The following is a 7,381-nucleotide window of genomic DNA, read 5'->3' on the forward strand; positions in this document are numbered from 1 at the left end:
TTGTAGAACCTCAGGAAACATGACAGGTGCTTAGAAAGTCAGAGCTGCTTCAAAAAGCGGAAATTCACATTTTTGTACCATAGTTTATAACTATAACTTACCCAAACCATTTTTTTTTTGCCCAAACATTTTTTTTTTATCAAAGACATGTAGAACAATAAATTTAGTGAAAAATTTATATATGGATGTCGTTTTTTTTGCAAAATTGTACAGCTGAAAGTGAAAAATGTCATTTTTTGGCAAAAAAATCTTAAAATTTCGATTAATAACAAAAAAAGTAAAAATGTCAGCAGCAATGAAACACCACCAAATGAAAGCTCTATTAGTGAGAAGAAAAGGAGGTACAATTCATTTGGGTGGTAAGTTGCATGACCGAGCAATAAACGGTGAAAGTAGTGTAGTGCAGAAGTGTAAAAAGTGGCCTGGTCATTAAGGGGGTTTCAGCTAGCGGGGTTGAAGTGGTTAATAAGTAATTGAATTACAGAGAACCAGCAGCATGCATGTCATGACTGTTGGGTCTGTTGGGTTTCTATTACTACTACACCTGCTAAAGAATTATTTTCCATGTAGAAAATATATATCCATAGAAAAGGTTAGGCAGCACTCCTACACATGCAGAAATGGTTGTACGGTGCCCACGGTGGTCCCTCGATACAGGACGGATAAATAATAAAGAAAGTCCGCAGCACTCCTTGAAGTAAAAAATGTGCAGTTTATTCACACATGTCAGAAAATAGACAGCGTTTCGGTTCTCTCACAGAACCTTTCTCAAGTCAGGTGCTTGAGAAAGGTTCTGTGAGAGAACCGAAACGTTGTCTATTTTCTGACATGTGTGAATAAACTGCACATTTTTTACTGCAAGGAGTGCTGCGGACTTTATTATATATATATATATATATATATATATATATATATATATTTTATTTTTATTTTTTCCCTTTCATTTTTTCCCTTATATCTTATTTTTCTTTTATATTTGTCTTTTTTTCCCAAAAGTGCAAACACACAGAAGTTTAGGGAAAAAGATGAGAAACACAAGCTCACATAGGGGGAGGAATGACAGGGTGCCATTATGAGTCTGGAAAAAAAGATTACTGGTAACATGCCTGTAGCATTAACCCCTTAAAGGGAATCTGTCATCTCTACTATGCTACCCTCACTGAGCGTTTCTAAATGTTCATTTTGTTACCCTAAACATATAAATTACACTTTTAATTTAATTTGCAGACAAATTCAATAAGTATTAGGCATTTTTGTACTTCCTGCCTTTTATGCAAATTAACATAAAAGAGTCATATCTTACTTGGGTGACCAGAGAAGATTAATATTTTCAAGCTCTGACTCATCTCAGATTAATTTGCATATGTATCAACTCATTTTTTTACACAGTAAAAGCACACAGAACTATGAGAATTAGGTATTGCGGATGTGCTAGCGGCCATCTACAACCGATGTTCTCAGCTCTATACCCAAAATCCAGGTGACAGGTTCCCTTTAAAGACCCTTGCCGTATATGTATGTCACAGCTGGATGTGACATAAGGACCAGTGACATACATGTACAGCAGCCTGATCGGGAGGGTGCGGGAGCTGCGCCCACCCGTTCAGCGCCAGGGGTCCAGCAGTCACTGACAGCCGGACCCCTGCTGCATATGCCATCATATTAACCCCTTGTATGCCCCTTGACCGCAGCATGCATGGGGTTTGCAGAGGGTACGCGTGCCCTTCCCTTCCCCATCGGCTCCCTGCACTGCAGTGATGGGGACCCAATGGCAGAGAAAGCATCAGGGCTTGTCTTCTACATAAGCCGTGAGATCCAGCCCTTTTAGCTGGGCCTCGGGCAGGCTGTCTGCATACAAGCTGACAGCCAAAACATATTGTAATGCATTGCAGACCCCCAAAACAATTTTTTTTTGTTTCAAAAATAATATTATTGTGTAAAACTTGAATAAATAAAAAAAGTATACATATTAGGTATTGCCATGTTTGGATCGACCTGACCTCACTGCTCAGATGAACAACGTAACAAAGAAAAAAAAAAAACACGGTATAAAAAAAGGCACTTTTCGTCACCTTACACAAAATGTGTAATACCAAGCGATCAATCAAAAAGCCAAAAAAATACCAATCAAACTGTCATCTCATCCTGCAAAAAATGAGCCCCTACATAACACAGTCGCTTTATTATGTAAAACTGAAACAAACAACCAAAAAAAGTTGTCATGTTTGGTATTGTCGAGTCCATAACAACCTGCTCTATAAAAATACCACATGATCTAACCTGTCAGATGAACATTGTAAATAACAAAAAATAAAAACTTGCCAAAACAGCTATTTTTTATTACATTGTCTCACAAAAAGTGTAATATAGAGCAACCAAAAATCATAAGTACCCTAAAAAAGTACCAACAAAACTGCCACCTTATCATGTAGTCTCCAAAATAGGGTCATTTTATTTAAGTTTCTACTCTAGGGCTGCACCAGGGGATCTTCAAATGCGACATGGCAACTTAAAATTATCCCAGTGAAATCTGCCCTCCAAAAACCATATGGAATTCCTTTCCTTCTGCGCCCTGCTGTGTGCCCGCACAGCAGTTTACAAAAACACCCTATATGTGGTCGTAAACTGAAAAATCAAGGCAATAAATGTTAAGTTTTGTTTGGCAGTTAACCCTTGCTTTGTTATTGGAAAAAATGGATTTAAATGGAAAATCTGCTAAAAAAAAGTGAAATTCTGAAAATTCATCTACATTTTCCCTTAAGTGTTGTAGAACACCTAAAGGGTTAACAAAGTTTATAAAATCAGTTTTGAATACCTTGAGAAGTTTAGTTTCTAAAATGGGGTCATTTTGGGTGGTTTCTATTATGTAAGTCTCACAAAGTGACTTCAGATCTGAACTAGTCCTTAAAAAGTGGGTTTTGGAAATGTTCTGAAAAATTTCAAGATTTGCATCTAAACTTCTAAGCCTTCTAACATCCCCAAAAAATAAAATAGCATTTACAAAATAAACAAAGTAGACATATGGGAAATGTAACGTATCACTATCTGTTTTAAAAGCAAAGAAATTGGAATTTGGAAAGTTGCAGTTTTTTTCAAATTTGTTTGTAAATTTGGTATTCTTTTAAAAAAAAATGGAAAAATATTGATTGAAATTTACCACTATCATGTAGTACAATGTGTCACAAGAAAACAATCTCAGAATGGCTTGGATAAGTAAAAAACGTTCCAAAGTTATCATGACATAAAGAGATTCAATTTTCTTCAAAAATTCAATTCGCTGATTCGCACAATTTTTGGGGAAAAATTCAGTTTGACCCGAATATATTCGTGGTGAATTACGTTAAAAAAACTGCTATTTCCTGGCTTCAGAGAGCCTTTATAGTAGTGTAGAATACTATGCCTTGCAGTAACATGCATAGGGAGTCTGCTTTGGTAGTGAAATAATACTGTGAGTCTGTATGACATGCAACTGACAGGGGTCACTCTTAGAATCACTGCATACTTCACTTATTTGGGCAGTCACGGGACCAAAACTGACCAAATAACTCACATATGAACTCTGCCTTGCAGGTAGAAGAAGTGTCCTCCTTTTACACCATCGTCAGCTGATTTAACATAGATGCCCACAGAACCTGTTCTACTAAACGCTTTTACAAGGAGAGTTTCCCGACAGAGTGGAGAGGGTGTCAGCAGTAAGTTTGTGTTGACGACACTGATTATTTTGCCCTTCCTCTGATCCATCACAGAAAAACCCCCACAAAAACCACAAAAGCATCTGCCTTCACTTGGTCAGCATCAGTATTGCTAATGCCAAAAAAACAGGAGCGGATCCAAAACAGAGATTATTTGTGAATGGAATATTTGCATGTCTTCTGTGTTTTGTACCCACTCCTGCTTTTGGCTACCAAATCACAAACCAATTTTAATTTACCTTTTGAACGGGGGAGAAAAAATGTTTATGTAACAAACAGGACATTAATTTAACACATAAAATACAACACAGAAGTGGCAAAACCACAAGATTTAAAAGAGAAACTGGAAGATTTGAAAGAAACAAGAATGGATTGATGATCAGTGTCGGGGTGACCACGATGATAATGCATATTGATCATGAAATGTATAGGGCTGATAACTGGAGGACAGTGCAGTAAACACGCCGACTCCAGCTCATTCCTACAGTGCAGGCTACACACTCACAACTGGAAGGTAACTGGTCGGTACAGGCAACACCTGATAATCTTTATATATAAGCCTTAGTATGTGCAGGTCTCACATCCGCTGTAACAGAACGGTAAGAAGCAGTATAACATGTAATAAGCACTCCAGGGATCCTGTCCAAGACATATAAAGCATCTGGGGGTCCCAAAAATTGTGGACAAGGTCCGCGATGAGAGTCACCTATGTGTTCAATAGTGGATGTTATTGATGGCCAGCTCCGTGATGAATCCCAGCACTCGGATGAGGTAGTCCTTACTGAGGAACTTCACTTTTCCTTCCCAATGCGCTGGGTTGCTGATAAGTGGATTCTAAAGTGTCTGAAGAACTGTGAGTAAAGACATTGGAATAAATTGTCCACTTCCTCCAACGTGACCTCATCCTTTGATTTATGAATATCAGTCCATAAAGTCTTGAAGTCCTCTGTGTAGATGGCACAGGCACATAGAAAACAAGCTCTGTGGCAGACACTGATCCAGACACATCATACCCGGTCCACATTGCTGCTAGCCACGTAAGGTCCTGAGAACTGATCACCAGCTTACCGAAACAAAGTTTTGTTGGAACCACGTCCCTACGATAGCCGTGAACGGCTCTGAGCCTTTATACAGGATAGATAGATCCTCCTCTGTGTACGTCCCGCAGAACCAACCTGTCCACACAATCTGATCCTCTGTACTTGCCTTGTTGAGGTGAGTGGAGGCTTGGATGAAATCTGTATGAGCACAGCCAATGGATCTCTATTCTTTCCTTTGAGTCCAGGAAAACAGGAAAATTTGGCTTTTAGGTTCAGCTGTGAGCACACTTTAATGGCAAGACCCTTCTGCTTCTTGGCAGCTATGTGGGTAGACAGGTGCTTGGAATACTCTTTCAGTCTGGTGTATGAGAAATTAGACATCGGTGTCACGCTGTACAGAGTCCATTGTTTTTGAAAGAGCAAGGCAGCCTGTGCCGGATCAAGAGTTTCTTCTAAGGGGGTGCACTGCAGGATTTTTCTTTAAGACAAGCTTCGCAATGCAGACTGTCGATGTGCAGAGGTCAAGCTTCCAGGAGGATACCTCAGGCTGTGAAAATGACTGCTCCTTCATTCTGATTAGCTACTTCTGGGGATTAACACCCCATTGGTTGGTGGTTGCATATCCTTGCGATAAATTGTGTCCCCGTTCACTGACTGTAAACAGAGATCTTGACAGACAAATGTATAAAACTCTGCCGTCATCTTTCTAGGCGCCACGTCTCCAGTCCCCTGACCAGCCAGATTTAACGGCATCTGTTCCAGGACATGAAGCAGTGGAATGACATTGTTCATCCCCTTGTCCTGAGACTGACAAATAACATGGCCTCCTCAAAGGGCCTGAGCAAACGGCAGGTGTCATACATGAGCTAGGACTGTCTGACATCAAAGTTACACAAGGGACTACTCCTGTCCGCTTGGATCATCAAGAAATCATTGATGGCCTTTCTCTGTTCGTATAGTCGGCCTAAAATATGAAGGGTGGAATTCCAACGGGTTTAAAGGTCGCATATCAGCCTATGTTGGGGGATACTGTTCTGCCGCTGTAGCCTCAAGGAGTGTTTGCTTTTCTGTGTACGAATGGCTGAAGTGCATGCAAAGTTTTCTGGCCATTGGATGTCTTGCAGATGGGTGGAAGACTTCAGGAACCACTTGACAACCAGATAGAACTTGTGTGCCATGCAGGGCGCATGTCTCAGCCCTCCTTGACGAAGCACCGACACCATGTTCTTCCTGTTGTCGGTCAGCATGGTTCTGATTTTCAGTTGTGGCGGAGAAAGCCAGGATTAGATTTCTTGCTAAAGGACACAGAGCAGTTCCTTCCCTGTGTGACTCAGTTTGCCCAGGCAAACCAGGTGCAGAACAGCGTGAGAGTGATGAGAGGGGTCGCACATGGCTTGCATACACTACATGCCTCCAACATTCTTGGATCTCTTTATGAAAATGAAATTTTTGCGCTATAGCTAAAACTGCACAAAAATGTGCAACTTTTATTGGCTCTGCACTATGTTTTCTTATGGAAATGAATCTCTAGACAGATTTACTATTGCGACAAGTTAAAAAGTTGCAATAAAAATGCACAATTTCACTCCAGTGTGGACCTTGCTCATCTTATGCAACTTTTTAATAGAACATGCGACTTTTCGTAAAGACGTGCGACTTTTGCAAAGACGCTTACTGAAGGATAAACTGCTACTGTCAAACCACATTTATCACAGTATTAAAGGACCATTAATAAATCTGACTTAGCCAAAAGTGACTTTGGACATACAGCCAGGTCCATAAATATTGGGACATCAACACAGTTCTAACATTTTTGGCTCTATACACCACCACAATGGATTTGAAATTAAATGAACATGTGCTTTAACTGCAGACTGTCACTTTTAATTTGAGGGTATGTACATCCAAATTAGGTGAACGGTGTAGGAATTACAACATTTTGCATATGTGCCTCCCACTTGTTAAGGTACCAAAAGTAATGGGACATCTGGCTTCTCAGCTGTTCCATGGCCAGGTGTGTGTTATTCCCTCATTATCCCAATTACAATGAGCAGATAAAAGGTCCAGAGTTTATTTCAAGTGTGCTATTTGCATTTGGAATCTGTTGCTGTCAACTCTCAAGATGAGATCCAAAGAGCTGTCACTATCAGTGAAGCACCCATCATTAGGCTGAAAAAAATAAATAAATAAAAACATCAAAAAGATAGCAAAAACATTAGGCGTGGCAAAAACAGCTGTTTGGAAAATTCTTAAAAAGAAGAAATGCACCGGTGAGCTCAGCAACACCAAAAGACCCGGAAGACCACGGAAAACAACTGTGGTGGATGACCAAAGAATTATTTCCCTGGTGAAGAAAACACCCTTCACAACAGTTGGCCAGATCAAGAACACTCTCCAGAAGTTAGGTGTATGTGTGTCAAAGTCAACAATCAGGAGAAGGCTTCACTAGAGTGAATACAGAGGGCTCACCACAAGATGTAAACCATTGGTGATCCTCAAAAACAGGAAGGCCAGATTACAGTTAGCCAAATGACATCTAAAAAAGCCTTCACAGTTCTAGAACAACATCCTATGGACAGATGAGACCAAGATCAACTTGTGCCAGAGTGATGGGAATAGAAGAGTATGGAGAAGAAAAGGAACTGCTCA

At 40.1% G+C, this 7,381-nt stretch overlaps 1 pseudogene; it reads right to left on the reverse strand.

Annotated features, from left to right (window-relative positions):
- Positions 1 to 4,406: 4,406 nt before the first annotated feature.
- On the reverse strand, positions 4,407 to 5,434 carry LOC122931614 (annotated as a pseudogene).
- Between the last annotated feature and the right edge of the window lie 1,947 nt (positions 5,435 to 7,381).

This window comes from Bufo gargarizans, chromosome 3 (assembly GCF_014858855.1).
Source record: "Bufo gargarizans isolate SCDJY-AF-19 chromosome 3, ASM1485885v1, whole genome shotgun sequence".
NCBI lineage: Eukaryota > Metazoa > Chordata > Amphibia > Anura > Bufonidae > Bufo > Bufo gargarizans.